Genomic DNA, 14,464 nt, shown 5'->3' on the forward strand with positions numbered 1-14,464 from the left:
ATTGCTACAAGGAAAAAGGCATCAACCATCTACTGGGTGAGAAGAGGTGTTTGCGGTTCAATAGCGCATCACCCCATTCTCTAAAATGCACTTATTTTCAAGAAAACAGCATAGCAAGGCTAACAATAAAAACGCTACGAGGTCACAGCAGTTCTATAAGTAATTTTGGAAATTCTCTCTACGATTTGTTGATGATGCATTTAGCGATCGAAATCGAAAGAGTAAATGTTTGGATAGCCTTAGTACCGGATATGGGTGACGTTAGTATGAGTAAAAACGTCGGGAAACAACGTGTGCCCCCGATTTTCGTGCTAATATACCTAGTAGACTAACTTCTGAAGTATAACGTTCCGTTCCATTCGATGTAATGCTGAACAGTAACAACTGTCGTAGACTTAATACTGTAAATAGTAAACAGATCGAAAACGAATTTCGCCTGAATCTACGACATGCTAAGTACCACTGGGTCGTCGGCCTCAGAGACGGCGATGGCACATGAATGAATTATTGAATCAGCAGCAACTAGAATAGCTGTATTATGATTATCATAAAGACCTTATAAGGGTGCCCTCAACACTTCAGCCTATCTAACATTATAGATGTGTGCTGTAGAAAGTAAAATATAGTCGAAATGTAGCGCGAATTCTAGTCCAAGTATCGTAGACGTTACAAACAGCATGTCAGAAGACAGAAGGCCTGCCCTTAGTGGAGAAACGCACTTGAATATGTAATTATATAGAAATAACATAAGGAAACATAAATCTGAATTAAAAACCTGACTCTGGATAGGTTTCCTCAATGACACGATTATACCATCGCTATGGATTAACTTGTGCTCGCTTTCGAATAAGGGGAGCAAGTGTGCACTGATCGTAAGTTTCAGACTCGAGAACTTTATTAAACATAACTAAACAATCAGTGAAAGGCTTAAGCTCTTTATGTAACTTCGTAAAGTGAAAGAGTTCCGTAGGGATCAACATATTTACGATGCATAGTGGCAGCCTTAAACTCCGTTCAGCAGTTTACTACAAACGGCATTTTACCTGCGCAATCGTCTGCGCAATGGCCAGCACGACGGTGTTTGAAGAGCATTTCCGTCGACGTAACCAACGGCTCAGTACACAGAGTTTTCATGTTGTTCTATAGAAGTTTATCGATATTAGCATAATTTAAGCGTATCAGCTAATTTTTAAAGGATCAATTCGCCTTCTGTAGCCGCAGATGGCACCATCATTATTCCCGGTATATTTCAATATAAACAACGTCAGATGAAGCACGTGTCGGATCACAAAACCCAGTTTGCCTTTAACATTAGCTAATTCTAAAGGATCTTCCAAAAAATTCAACAGCTAATCTCAGTTGACGGTTTCGAGCTCGTGCGGTAACACTCTACTTACATCGAACCTGACTGACGTAAGCGCTTGTACCTTGCACATGGCACCAATCACCCTAAGCGTACAATTATTATTTGCTGGGTTGCCCATTTAGCACTGGTTAGTGGCAGATCGTTCAAATAACAATTTATCCTCTAGTGACCAGTCAATTACATCTGTAAATGAGTACAGAAGCAAGTACGTATAGCGGAACCAGTCAACTATAGGCCTTTTTCTACTGTTCGCAGCAGGGAATCCAGCTGACAAACCGATGGGCTCATCAGTCAGACTGTAACTATAAACTGTACGCACGTTTGTGTTGTGTGTGAACATACGTAGCTGGGCGTCTATGTTTACCTGTGTCCCTCTAACTCGGTGTGCCCCTCTGTCTATATCTCTGTGGGTGTCTACTCATGTGCACTGTACAGATGACACCCCCGAATGATGACATTCAACGTTCACCCAACCGTTCCTGTTGCTGGACAATTTCATTTTCACCTTCATTGTTTTGTTTCTTCGCCAGTTGGCTCAATCAATTCTGCCCTCGGACTTTTTGTTACTGGCGAGCGACTGAACGCTGATCTGTCCTATGCTATGCTACCATCTTGTTCGGTCTCTCGGAGCTTCTCGTGGTCGTGTGAATGCTAAAAAGCTACAGGTAAAAGCAGCCGCCGCCGTGACCTGCAATAAACTAATCCAGGCCGTTACTGCTACTGCTATAGCCTGTTTTTTGTATGTCGCTGTTGACATCCCATCGCTGCTGCAGCCCCTGCAAAATGTCGACTTTCCGTTACGCCGTAACTCGTCTATTTCGTTAGCCCATTTACTGCTGCTGCTGCCCAGACAGAGCTCTGCTCGCCAGCCAAGGTTGGGGACTGAGCAGCAGTGAAGTGGGTTATCAGTACCTGCCCACTGTCCGAGAGGGATCGCGTCCGTGGCGGAACAGTTGCTTTATCACTTATCCTCTTTCTTGCAATATTCACGTTTTTATTATGGTTGTGTTTCTCTGCTCCGTTGTCTCTGTTATTTCGCCTATTGCTTTTTTGATTTTCATCTCGTACTAACTTTTCTCTCACCGTCTGGTTTACTCAGCAGCCATCACTAGCGCAACAAACGTCGCGGGATGACAAAACCCCGACTCGCCAGACGGGACTGTTCTCGCCACCATCGTGCCATGGGCAATGCTAAACAGCATTTCTGCAACAGTGGTTTAGCGTCATTGTTCATTAAACACGGGTATTATCATCCAGTCAGAGAAAAGGCGGTGACCATATTTGGCTTTGCTATGCGTAAGAACCAGGCATAGGGACACCATAGTCTCTGGCCGTTGCTGAGAGCAGTGGAAAGATAGACGGTAAGGCAAATTGAAGAACCATAGGCTACGGAAGCCATCCTGTAATGGCTTTTTTATTACGTAGATATATATATATATATATATATATATATATATATATATATATACGTTACGTATATAGTATTTGCCTGCTAATTTTAGGGATACGTTGTGGTCTAGATTCGAGCCCGGGCATGGACGCCAGCCGTCTGTCTGATGGAAACATAAGGAGGTTACGGAGGCAGAAAACGCGTGGACTAACACATTAGCCGTTAAGCTCTATATAGACGATGTTACTTGGTTATGATATGTGTCATACAAACATTGTGCACACATAAAATCTGTATGTCAGAGCATTCATAAGTTCGCAACACTGCTCCCATCTTTCCCCCTAAATCGGTTTCCTTGTATCTCAAAAAAATTAACAAAAGCTCAGTAGCTTAGGTGGTGATTGCCGTATTGATTATTGTCGTCGTTGCTGTCATGCTCTCGTTTCTGATAAATAATTATATTAAATTACTACTAAATATATATTATATTAAATAAAATAGAAATTAGCGCAAGTGCCTAATGAAGCTTGTCGGTTCTATCCTTCATGAATGTTATTTCCCATACCAATGCTCATCTCATCGAATAAAATAACGATATCATCCTACTAATTGTTTAGGCGACGAGTAATATTACCTAGAAGTACAGTACTTACCTAGAAGTTGAAACGGCAGAAGTTATTTAACATACTCAGGCCGGCAAAACTGGCTCACGTATATTTTTCTTTATAATGTTATTTCATATTCATAATAACGTTAATTAACAAGAGCTGAAAGAAAAGCTTAATAAGCATGACGAACATAAACATATTGCATAGGGGTGTAATATCTATGTAAGAATAACCATATATATATGAGCTTTATGTACGTTTAAATAAGGCAATGGCTAAGCACCTCTTACCGATTGGTGCAGAGCTTTTATCTATGTTTAACTATTTATTTAGGCCCAATGAATTAACTGAATACAGGCCTCCACGATTTTTTCAAGCTAATGGAAGGCTCACATTCTGGAGCCTTTCTAGTCCTGCCATTCCGCGCTTTATTTCTAGTTTTGTTATCTGTCTTAACCACCATGTAAGTTACTCTGGCAGCTGAATCAACCTTTTGCTCTCGCGATCTTCTATCAGTTGAGACATGGCTCTTTCTTTATAAGGCCCCAAAAGCACAGCTAAGCTGTGACCAAGGTCTGCCTCGAGTTGGCGTAGTCCTTGTTAACCTATAACCAGTTTAGTGTTAAAGGAGCATAAGGGACTGCAAATAAAAGAAAAATGTATTATAACGTTAACATGAAAGCGATCACTTCTGTTCGGTGCTAGCCTGTTCGCAAGACTAGGCTGTTCCTTCATAATCTCGTTTAGGTGCTTACGCGCGCAAAGGCTTGCGTACGTCTTGTTGTACTCAGCGTTTGTTATCGATTTATATACTGATAAATCACAGTTTCGGCGGATCGAGATCGACTGATAGAAATGTGGCCGACGGGCAACATAACGACGCAGCATTGGACGTTACATAATGGTGATACAATTAGGTTTATTATTCAACCATTTGTTGAGGGACGCTAAAAATTCTATGTACGCTTTCTGAGAATATTCGTTTTTATTTACTAGTTTACTTTGACCCGATTTTGTTTTTTTTTCGTCTTGAAGTAGTCACATGAGCTGTTCTACTCGAATTCGACTACGTATTCGAAAAAAAAAACGCGAAAAGAGGAAGGAAATTTACCGAGCGGCCCCTGAACGCCGAGTGCCGTAGCGTTTCATTACTGATTACAATAATGCTATGACTAAAACTTATCAGATCCGGATGGATTTGAATTTAGGTTGATTGATAAGGCATGCTCCTCGCCATGTTTCCAAGCAGAGCGGTGGATGTTGATCCACTAACAGATTAGGTTATATTTAGACGAACACGACCGGATCGTCTGTTGTGGCATCTAACTATGTAGCAATGACAACAACGACACAAGGCTAAATCGAAAACAATCACACGACTAAAAGGAGCTGTGTACGAGAGCATTCCTTGGACTACAACGATAAGACAACGACAGAATAGGTGGGCATCGCAATTGTCTACGGAAAATAAGGTAATCTCTAATTGGTATCCAAATAGATCTTAAAGCATCCTAAAATATTCTACCCAGATTGAATGTGTCCGTCAAGCATGTTACTTACCACGGCGTACGGTTTGTCCTGATAATGCTTTGATAATGGCCTGTTTTTTTGAAGGCAAGCAGTATTCAAGCATCCGAACACACAGATACATACATACACGCAGGCTGCCCAGTGAGCCGTGACCTTTGTAGATCGTACACGAATATCGTTCGCATTCGTATGCGAAAGAAGATCTTCCGTTGTGGTAATGCCAGCTACGTGTTTCATTTTCCTTTCGCTAATTCTAAATATGATCCTCAGCGCGATATGGATATTCATACATTTCAAGGCACGAGTGTCTCTCCACTTACGCTTGATAGGTCAAGGAGCCTATCATTCTTATAAACGGATTATACCTATTGTTTATCGGTAGCAGACACTGTGCTACAGGGCCGGTAGTCGAATCACTGTGTTGGTACGAATCCCAAACCCAACTTTTCGCTAACCCTTTCCATTGACCCAAGAGGAGGTTCCTAACCGAACGGAGCACCGACCCAGTTTGCCAGCTGGAATCTAACATTTGTTCCTCCGTTGGCAAGGGACAGCAGTATCCCGTCGAGGTGTTGACGTTACAGTAGTATTACCAATGCATGAACGGGAAGAAGACAAGAGCCACGGGAAAAGTGGGAGGAGCATTTTTAGTTGCCTATAGCCCCTGCTGCCCATGGCATCAACCGTGAACGCAACCGCGCTGCGAGATTTTGTCATTGAACGCTTAAATATCTCAGGGTTCTAATGAAAAGAGTTACCGTTGTGTAGCATGGCTATCCGAGAAAAGGAAGCGTCCCGCTTTCGCATAACAATCCGATTAAACAGAAGTAGCATTCTGTCAAAGCCGGGCTACATTCGGCCATACGGAAGGAGCGAAAGACTAGCGAACAATAGCGGCCGAATATACGCATCCAGCACTTCTTCTACTATGAAAGTTCCCCTGCGACTCTTCTACTACTGGACTCATTAAAATGCTTTGTGTATTTGACGTCCGTTACTGGTAACAACAAATATATATATGACCCTATCTAAAAGTACGTAAGGCAACTTGCTACCGAATGTTAATTTGTAGCAGTTGCGTGAGAAAAAGGGAAATAGAAAAGTTTGTTTTGTTACAACTGAAAATGTCATGGATAATGTTTTATTATGTCTAACTGCAGCGTCTGTAAGACTATAAATATATATCGCTTAAACATCTTTCCTCGTAGATGCTGTTTCAATGAATGGGCTGGCCTTTGAATGGCGGCTATCTATGCGCTCCTGCGATGAGCGCCTACTAGCGAATATCGAATACGAAATCTTATTACTAATTTATTACTTTTAAACCAAGAAATTCATTGAAACAGTTCATTCATATTAAAATACTGGATAACACAACATATAATGCACGTTAATTAAAAAACATCCATATGTGCAAAACGTGTGTTACGTCCTACCTCTTCCGGCATACGCTAAACGCACAATAACCGTACCCTATAAGCGAAAATGCTAGAATAGATTGTTAAAGTGTTCAGGGTACGCATACCTTAGCAAGACAACCTGCAAAGAGCCTCATCATATGCCGGCCGCTGTGGACTTGTTTGTTCACGTGCTTATTGGACCTCATGAAGGCGAGGGGCATTTATACCTTTTAATAATTTTTATGTGGAGGTTAATCAGAGAACCATTGTCGAATCGCTCCTCTTCTTCAAATCATTCAACGTACTCCCTTCTCCCTGTGCATGGCTTTGTCGTCTCTATACCCGTTTACGTATACTTTGTGTCGGATACCATTTGTCCTCAATACCTGAAAATATTTTCTGCCCTCGTCATTTGCCTAAGGCGGCTACGCGTTCTAGACTCAGCTCTGTTGTCGAAAGCTGCTGACCAGAAACCTGTTAGCACATAATGCCTGGTTTGTGTGTTTTCCATACTGCATGCAGGCACAGAAAGACGTTTTCACGCGTCCTCTTTTCAGGACCCTTCCACGTATGGTCCATAGACTAGCTTTCACATAGTGTAGAAATCGAATGGGCAGATTGCGTTGATGATCTTGCGCTGTGTACGCAACTTCCCCAACAGCACCAGCAGCAGCAGCAATCGGCATTGCAGTTAGTTAGAATCTCACTTTGTCCGTCCGTTCGCCCATCCATCCACCCATCTGTCTGTATTGCGATGGTGCCATTAATAGTAGCGATGGTGCATTTGGTGACCGCCATTTTCCCGTTGCTTTTGCCGTTCGCTAATGGTCTGCACACTGATTCGACAAAGCTGGAAGACGCCAAGTGTACCTGCAGGTGCAGCAGTAACAAACTGCAAGGGTAACGCCGTACCGACCGGAACTGTTTATGGCGGCGAAGCTGCCGCTACAGCTGTAGCTGTAGCTGTAGGAAAAAGCATCTCGGCCCAACAACCTGTACAGTCTGGCTCTGTTTCGCCGGCCGCCCTTAGCCGAACGTGAACACTTCGCTGGCGTTATTACGTCTACTACTATTTTGCTACGTTTACGCGTCGTTCCCTCTCCGAAACGACGCGATTTGCCAAGCTGGTGGCGTTTGCGGGTTAACAACGGCAGTCCATTGCTTAAAACCGTTAAGCGATTGGCCACTCCTTAGTTCATTGCTTTTCGCGTGTATCGTTGACGGTGTTTTACACATTTTATACGGGCACTAGAACATTATACAGTCCGTACACGTGTGCTTGCTTGCACCTTTAATTCGGTCAGCCATTACGGGTAGAGAGGCATACGCATGCGACGTTTAGTCGTGCTCAGACTTCCGCGTCTGTCTTACTCCGTGGCCAGAGGACTGGCCTAATGCTGCTACCGCTACTGTTGTTGTCGTCGTCGATCCTGTATTTTGAAACCCTATTGCGCGGGTAATGGCAGAAACGCATAATACATTTATATCTAGGAAGGCGACGAACAGCAATTAACCTGACTTAGTGTCAAAATATACATGAAAGATAAGGGCAGGAGGAGAGCGAAAAGATTTTCGACGAAGATCGATGCGATCGCCTCTGTGTAGACAGGGTATAGACATCTAAGCACGTGCGGTTTGTTGCTACATGTTGTAGCCATTTGTAAACTAGGCTAAATAAATAACATACTGAACTCATTTCAACATCACTAGGGTGCCATTACGAATACGATATAAATATCTATTAAGCAACAATAAAACAATTGGCTCTAAATATCGTGCGCTGTGGCTTGATGGCCAACGTATGCTTCGACGCGCTGGCCAAGAGTTAAACCAATCGATATTCGACAGAGGGATTTCAACGTTCCATTGTTGGCCTCCGATAGCTCAGCTAGTTGTAGCTTTTCGACTGGTAAGCAGCATACATGAAGTAAGACAGGGTTTCTTGCTTTGGCGCTAGAGTAACTGCTGTTGCTGATTACTGATGACAGGGTACCGTTGTTTTCGCTGATGCGGGTATTTCAGTAGCCTTACGCCGCGTGAGCTATGACACTGTGAAGACGATAAAAACTTCTAAACATTTCGGCTTTTTATGTTATTCTTTCGAAGTTTTTTCTTCAAGGGTTTGCCTGTGCGGCGAGAAATGGCATATGCCTTACGGAATACGCATGAAAAATTATATCAAAACAAACAAATAACCTAGAAGGCCGAGTTAGGCAACGTTGATGAAAATGAAGGAGAAATCACAGCTGGTAATTCTGTGGGCAAGCAAGCTACCTAACAGTTTTGCTGATTGCACGGAACGTACCGACCAGAGGCTACTTCGCACGATGGTACGTGAGCCCCCTGTTGGCGTAAGAATTACCTTAGAAATGATATTTTGTTCTACTATAAACGGGTCCTACGTAAATATGGATACAGCACATGTATATGCCTAATAGGACATGTTAAGTGTCACAATAATATTGAAAGTGTCATAAGTGAATAAGATAGTGCATTTCAATAAAAATCAAATTCGATCATCACGACAAAGTATACTAAGCGATAAAGGCATGAGGTAAAGTTCGGCTAATATATTAGTGAATGGTCGACGACTCTACCAACGCCCACTTATTAATTATAAAAATCTAACTATAATAAACACATCGCAAGTACGCCTCAGATCGAAGAATAAAAACTCAAATTAGCTGCGCCCAAAAACAAGTTCTTCATAATTTTTCAACAACCTCCTTCGCTACCTAGGTGAAATAAGGTCCAACGAAACGTCAACAGTTGTTTCATTATAAACTGTGCATTCTCTCTTTTTTTGATGCCCTCGGGCCATTATTCTGTACAGTTATCGAGATGAAGTTTTTGTCTGACAGTCCTCTGCTAGTGGTTTGTAGTAGTCGTCCTTCCCTGGACAAAATAAGTACGTGTTGAAAAAAACACGTTGCACATATACTTATTTTGGTCTGCAAGAAGACTCCTAAAAAAAGATTTCCCACAGACCGAAACCGTCGATGACGCCATTTTCGGTACTACGAATCCACATCGCTGTTGGGGCAGAGATGTCAATTGGTCGACCTTTGCTCGTCGACTACGAGTTAGAGAACGAGCACACGATAAGCGGCAACTGAAAAAAAGCCAGCTATTCGTCTACAGAAGCCAGATGTCAGAGCACGTAAGACAGACTTTCCGAATTTATGTTTGTGCGCATAGTAGAATGCTTCGCTAAGGTCAGTTTGTCCACATTCTGCGGGGGGTTCGCACTCGAAAAAGTGTCTCTCTCTCTCTTCCTCGATAAATTTCTTTAGCATCAGTTCAATGTAAAGCCGCATTGGAAGGAAACCGGAGAAAGAAGGAACAAGCTACACCCCACGATGACTTCACTAACCCCGACGGCGTTCTTACAGGTTGTAGTCGCGTTTTTCTGTTTTGTTATTCACAATTGTCACCCAGCGAAGTTTTTCTCTTTCCGCCCGTGAATTCCGCATTACCCGTAGACCGACGCTGAGGTATCTATATGGGTAGCTATGGCAGTCTGGTTCTAAATTGAAGGGACTGAATGGTCCGGGTCGCTGGCTGACCCTTAACCTTCGTCATTTTTTACACTTTCTAGCCACTCACATGGCCACATGGACACAGGCGCAGGACCATGCACAACTCATACATCGAGAAGTTTTTTTTGCCCAAGCTGATGCCGCAGTCGCGGCCGCCGTAACCGTCTTTGCTGTCGTTCCCAATGAAAAGTAGGGCCTCAGAGAAAAACGAAGAGGGCGAAATAGCCAAATCTTTTTAACAACAGTAAGCACACCACACACACTGCATAAAGCCGTAGGGCCTTTTGGCCGGTTATTATCTCGTCAAAAATAACACACGTAGCTCCATTAACTAATGTGTATATTCGGTGAATTTTTTGTTTTTTTGAATTTTGACAAAGTGTATACAAATGCTACCAGAACAAAGCACATTTATAATTCATACTTTTTTAGAGATGCCTGTCTCAGACTGTGATTGCCCATTTTGACCGCGCCATTGACCATATGATACGGGGCTACCAAATGTCAACTTGGCAACTACAGTTTATCAGGGTCTAATTCGTTTGCGCACTGCGCGAGCTGCCTCTAAACAAGCCGAGTGAGCTACAAATTAACCAGTTAACTATCAGCCGGTTATTATGATCTATATACCCTTCTTTATCGCAGATGGGCCGTTCTCCAGGCTCACAAAAGCTTAGAGTTTATGCGAATCGCATCCATGAACCTTAGCATGCCATTCGCACATCAAATAACCATTTGTATAATTCATTGGTGACTGAAATATTGACTATACTCACACCCAAGTGATGCCTGTCTCCTTTCCATAAATAAATGCTTACCTGGCCAATAAAGATCTGCAACAAAAGTACGTCGTTCTTTAAACGGTGTGACACCGACTTCCGATTTCCCTCAAGTATCTGGGTTCGTCTGTTCTGTAAACCCTACTTCCATTCTCTGTATTTTTTTTTTAGAATAACAGCAAAAGTTGATAGTAGACATCGGTTGAGAATAGTCTTTAGCCATCGTTCTCCCGGCTTCTGCTAAACAGTAATGAGCCTACAGCTGTTGTTTCCGGCAGGTGTAGTCACAGTTGTCGAGCGCTGCTACTTTAATAGACTGAGCTAGATCGGCACTCACAATCGCGACATCTTGAGATCGATCCCAGGCCAGACTCAGTGACTTTTTCAAATTATTCATTTCAGTTCAGCATGCAGATATGTCTAACTAACGTTATTATTGTATTGTTATACTCTTACCCGTTATTGCCTACCTTGATGCGGTGGATTGTCGTCGACGGCAGGCTCACCAATATCACTGTCGCTCCTGACCTCACTATCGCATCGATAGCATTGCCCACTTCGATATCAATTAGACGGATTCTATAGTCGTGCTTATTATTACTACCGATGCTGTTATATGACTAGCTAGACAATGGACGCTTCTTGGAAGGCTCAACCAATCGCTCTCAGTTCGTCCATCACGTATTTTTTCGCTGCTGTGGCGGCCATTACTGGCGTACTCTAGCAACGCAGAACATGACAGAACTGCAGATCAGCCCAGACTACAGCAGACCATTGGACGGCAACGTCGTCGAAGTGACGCCAGTCGCAGATATCATTGAGAAGTCGTTAACCCTTCGTTCATCGTGGCAGAGGCTATTGCAGCAACAGTTACCGACAGCTACAGACAGCCAGACGAGAGGAAACACGGCACATCGTGGACGGCGACGACAACGATGATGAAGACGAAAAAGAAAACGAAGACCACGCTACGACAGTGGCGCCAGCATAAGCGTCATTGGCAATCGTCTGGGGCCACCGCCGGAACTATCGCCGCAGTAACCGTCAAACCCATTGATTCCCTTAGCTATCTCCTTTTACCCAGCAGCTACAATGGTAATAATAATAACAAATGCCAATGGCCTCAGCATTGAGGGTGACTCCAGTAGCACGCAGTAACGAGTTCGTACTATATCTCGCAGCACAGTAGCGTTGTTGATTTTTCGTTCTTTTTGCAATTCGTTGCCCAAATGGCCACAGTGACATCATCATCATGTTCTTTGAGCTTCGCTCTGAGCCTGTCAGAAAACGTGGAGACAACGGCAGAAAAACATTTCGAAAGAGAGATTTTCCGCTACGCTTTGCAGACATTCGAAAATACATAACACGGTCAACACCTGAATAGCTTTCTTCTTATTACAAGTCAACCTAAAGGGATGCGCCGATTAACTATAGCAAATCTCTCACACATTTATAATACTCCCATCGATAGTATCTTTTTATTCGTTTGACGATGCGTGGTCGTCGTTGATGTTATTGCTACTACTGTATCAAAGGCTTCTCGATGAAGAAGGAAGTTGTACTCTAAACGAATGTTCCCCTTTAAATCAGGTCCTTTTTGGCACAAAATCAAGGGATGCTCAGTTACATTGAATATAAACTATTAGATAATCTATATCCAGTGAGAGCGGTAAGGATGCCGTGGTGCTTAAGTGACACTTCGCAATCGATGGGGTGGAATTTCGGCAACGAAGGTTGTTTGAAGAAGTGAAGTGCTTGTACAGCTCAGTTCAGTGTCGACGTAAAACGAAAAATAGAGAACTTTTCATGGACTAGATTATTTTTATGCGTATTTAATCGGAAGCCAAGGTAAAATGTTGTCCTCAACATCTATTTGATTTAACATTGGCGTTAAGAGACTGCGTCCAGAGACCGTTGAAGGCGAGGCGCCCCTTGCCCTGCTGTTCGACCCGTCTCGTGCGCGGTAACATTTTATCATTGTCGTCATCGTTATAATCACAGTCATCATCATCATAACTGCTACCATAATCATCATTATGAATCCCCGAATACTACACATTGTCAGTCGTGTGATGCCAATACGTAGTTCAGCGTTCCATCGCAGTTTCGCACTAGGCTTGCCTTTTCCCTCACTTTGCTAGCGACTCCTCGCCCTGTATCCCTTTGTTTCGTTTTCCCCAGTTTTATTCCCCTCTAACGACGTCCAGACGGCGTCGTACCGATGAATGACAAATGCGACGCTGTCAGTCCGCAAAGGCGCCAACCGATTGTGTGACAAGATCAAGTGACCAAATGATCATAATCCTTATTCTACTCGTTGTGATATAACCTCCTCACCAGCAGCGTTGGTACTCGTACAATTTCAACTGAAATTTGTTCTTTACTAACAGCTCTATTGGTCGTCACCCGAAAGGTTGCTGGTTCAACTATCGGATGAGTAAAGCTGAAGCAAGCAATGCTAAACAGTTGTCTTCTTTCCAAATACAGTAAGTGTGAAGCTCTGCATCGCCCAATGAAGTTACCGTTGCCGCTGCTTCTATTGTAGTTGGCCTAGCTTCTGGACGTTCTGAATCGGGCGTTGTTATGTGTGTCTGCTGATGTAATACCAAGGCTTTTTGATAAATTTATGATATTATTGGGTGAATGATGCTATCGCTATACTGCTGTGCCCAACTGCGCAAGCAACCGACCGAAGTTGCGGATTGTAGCAGAATCTGCGTTTCGAATTGGCCGTTCGCCCCGCGATTTCAATCCTAAGCTCGAAATTATCGGCCTAACATGATTGCCCCGTATCACTTGTCGCCGTGTATCACAAGGTAGAAAACACTGCCTACTTCAATATCGATCTCACAGATACTAAATAATTGTATGGAACGTTTTGTTTGAGGCTATGAATATCCAACGCTCGAAGGCTACTGGTAAGTTATGAAACGACTGATTATAGATGATGGAGCCAAGTTCCACGACAATGAAAGTTCGCATACGTTTTATGTCCTATCTTACCCGAGCTATTTTGTCAGTTCTTTATTTTCATAGCTTACGTTAATAGATCGGTCTTATCCTAATACTACAGTGAAAAATTAAACTGCCTTCCTAGTGCACCCTATTCTATATAACTTACAAACGAATAACTGGAATTTTACTTTTGCTGATGGTTAGCGTTGACTGAGCGGTTTTTTGTAAAGAAGCATAGTGTAAGTACCGCATTTAATAATATCTGTGCACCAACAGGCACTTTGGTCACCTACAATATAACATCTATTCAAACACTTGAATTACCTATAGATCGGCCAGTTTTTCGTTGGTCTTGTTTCGTTTGGTTCTTCCAAACAAACCATACATAAGATTTATCGACTAAATGTTCCGTAAGTTTCATTAAGCACACAGCGCCGCAAGCCGTGGCCTTCACGATGTCTATGTCTATCTGTGCGCATCACGAAGCATAGGTACGGGCTATCGAAGATCATTGCCCCATAGTCGTTCTGCAACGGGTAGCATTGGATCATTTCGGCAGAAATAACAACAACAACAACAACAGTGACAGCAGCGAAAGGTCTAACAACACATCAAACTGGCGAAACAGGTTCATCTACTGCTAGCCGACCGATAGATCGGCACTGTTTCGTCTTTTGCACTTTCGTCGCCGTCGTCTGCTGTTTATCCGTCTGCGTCTACCTGACCCCTTTCTCAGCTGCCTCGTCTTGTCCGCAGCATAACCGCGAAAAAGCAGAAAGCTTCTTCTTTATCCAGAATGTGATGAGATGATGTTTACGGTGAGCAATGCCGGCGTTCGTGCAATGTACCATAGATGCTGAGCCCGCTAGTACTTGACCGCGGTAGCGCCCCGGGCCA

General features: G+C 43.2%; 1 protein-coding gene and 1 long non-coding RNA gene across 2 annotated transcripts in view; one reads left to right on the forward strand and one right to left on the reverse strand.

Moving 5' to 3' along the window:
* Window positions 1-14,464, reverse strand: part of LOC111269485 (uncharacterized) — a 67,305-nt gene that overhangs the window by 26,127 nt on the left and 26,714 nt on the right. The window lies entirely within an intron of this gene.
* LOC147752239 (uncharacterized) lies at window positions 2,461-3,281 on the forward strand. Its single transcript, XR_015314600.1, has 2 exons — window positions 2,461-2,727; window positions 2,869-3,281. It is a non-coding gene; the product is annotated as an uncharacterized LOC147752239 (long non-coding RNA).

Source organism: Varroa jacobsoni, unplaced genomic scaffold, assembly GCF_002532875.2.
Source record: "Varroa jacobsoni isolate VJ856 unplaced genomic scaffold, vjacob_1.0 scaffold_1388, whole genome shotgun sequence".
Taxonomy (NCBI): domain Eukaryota; kingdom Metazoa; phylum Arthropoda; class Arachnida; order Mesostigmata; family Varroidae; genus Varroa; species Varroa jacobsoni.